Source organism: Orycteropus afer, unplaced genomic scaffold, assembly GCF_000298275.1.
Source record: "Orycteropus afer afer isolate SDZICR_OR568_19922 unplaced genomic scaffold, OryAfe1.0 scaffold00031, whole genome shotgun sequence".
Taxonomy (NCBI): domain Eukaryota; kingdom Metazoa; phylum Chordata; class Mammalia; order Tubulidentata; family Orycteropodidae; genus Orycteropus; species Orycteropus afer.
Window position 1 is genome coordinate 9,733,023 of NW_006921618.1, and position 2,248 is coordinate 9,735,270.

The following is a 2,248-nucleotide window of genomic DNA, read 5'->3' on the forward strand; positions in this document are numbered from 1 at the left end:
GGCGCCCCTTCCTCGCCCCCCGCGCAGCCCCTCGCCCAACAAAAGCCGCTTTCTTTCGCCACAACAGATTAAAGAGCGGGAGGGGGTGAAAAATAGCTTCTCCAGGCTCCAGCGGGGGAGGGGCGCGGGAAAAGCTGGGGCTTTGGGGACTCTTTGATGGCGAGTGTGTGGGAAACCCAGAGGAATGTGGCTGCGGCAGCCGCCGCGGCGGGGCCAGGCGCCGGGAAGGGGGTCCAACCCCGCACCCCCAGCGTCCCTGGCGCCCCAAACGCGGGCCGCCTGCGCCCCAGCTCGCTGCCTCCCGCTGGCCGCGCGGCTCCTCTGGGCGCTGATCACCGGATCTCTCTCCCCTCCGTGCTGCTGCGCTTTCTGTCTCTCAATCTGGTCCTCTCACATTCTAATTTCTCTGTTTTCTTTCTACTTTCCCTCCTCCTCATTCTTTTTGTGAGTTCCTTTTACTCCTCCACCACTTTCTCCCGCTCTTTCTCATTTCTGTCATTTTGTCTCTTCCTTCGTGTCTTTCTTTATACGTTCATTCTTTGTATCTTTGTCTCTGACAAAACTCTGTTCTCTGTTTCTGTGTCTGTACGTTTTTTGTTCCAAGCTCCGGTGGCGCAGTGGTAAAGGCATTGGCTGCTAACGACAAGGTCGGTGGTTCTGACCTCACCAGCCGCTCTGCGGGAGAGAGATGTGGCAGTGTGCTTAAAGATATACAGCCTAGGAAACTCTTTGTGGCAATTCTACTCTGAGCTATAGGGTCTTTTTGAGTCGGAATCGACTTGATGGCTTTCGTTTTTATATTTCTTGGCGCGTTCTCTGCGCCCCTTGCCGTGGCTTTGCTGAGTTGGTTCGCAAGGATGCTGAATTTAGCACAATTTCTGTCTTCCTTTCTGTTGTCTGTCTGGAGAGGGCTAAGATTTGGGGAGTTTGTTTAAATATCCCTTTCTACACGCAGATGGGAGCAGGGCAGGAAACAATCCCCAGCAGCCCAGGGAGACTTGGGGGAGGCCTAGCTGGATAGACCTGGGTAAAGGAGGCTCCTGGAGGCCTCCAAGGGTTCAGAATTATTTTTGGCTCAGTTTAATTAAGTCTCTGAAAGGAATTCCTGGCCCAGGACCGGATGGTGGCCTTGGGACCCTGATGGGAAATGGGTTGGGCCTCCTGGCCCACTCCTCTCTAGTCCTTGGGACAGACTTGTGGGGAGGAAAGGGGCTGGTTCAAGACAAAGGGATTCCAGGTGGCTGGGGGCAGAGATCTTCCCTCTAAAGACAGTGAGGTGGGTGATGGGGCTCTGTCTGGGATCCTGGAAACCTAGCTCTGTGCACTTGGCTCTGACACTTGCTAACAAGCCTGGGCAGCAAATCCCTTCTCCTCTTCAGGTATCAGTTTCCCCACCTGTCAAATGGGATGTTTTGATCAGTGAGCCTCTAACTTTCATTTTTGCTTTCCCACCCACAGATCCCAATATCTGATTTATTCCAAATGTGCATTGCTTCTATTAATAATCTGGTTTCTTGTCTTGTATTTATGAAAAACAAACATTCAGTCAAGGTTTCTAAATAGCATGATCCATTACCATACAGAACTTTTCTAATTCCAGCCAAAGGCATCTTAGAGAAGCACCCAAATGCCTTTGGTGTTTTAATAGCCTGGGTGGAAGAGCATGGGCTTTGGAGTCAGAGAACTTGGGTTTGAATCTTGAGCCTGCTAGTGTCTGGCTGTGTGATGTTGGGAAGGTCTCATGCTCCTCATTTCATTTTTCTGTAAAATGGAGAAATTCATAAAACCCAGGCTACAGGTGAGTATCATGTCAGATACAAAAAGGCAAGAAATAGGTGCTCAATAAATAGTAAGTAGCTCTGGTGGCGTAGTGCCTAAGGCATTTGACTGCTAACCAGAAGGTTGGCAGTTCAGACTCATTAGCCACTCCATGGAAGGAAGACTGGATAATCTACTTCTGTAAATATTTACTGCCCAGAAACCCTATGGGGGTTGCTATGAGTCGGAATGACTTGATGGTAGTGAGTTTGGTTGTTTTGGTTTATTAGAATGTTGGGGTCCGTGGGTAGTACAAATGGTTAACATCCTCAGCTGCTCTCTAAAAGTCTTCAAGTCTATCCACAGGTGCCTCAGAAGAAAGACCTGGCTATCTAGTTTCAAAACATCAGCCACTGAAAACCCTATGAAGCACAGTGCTACTTCAACAAATAAAGGGTCACCATGAGTCAAACTGACTCAGTGGCAGCTG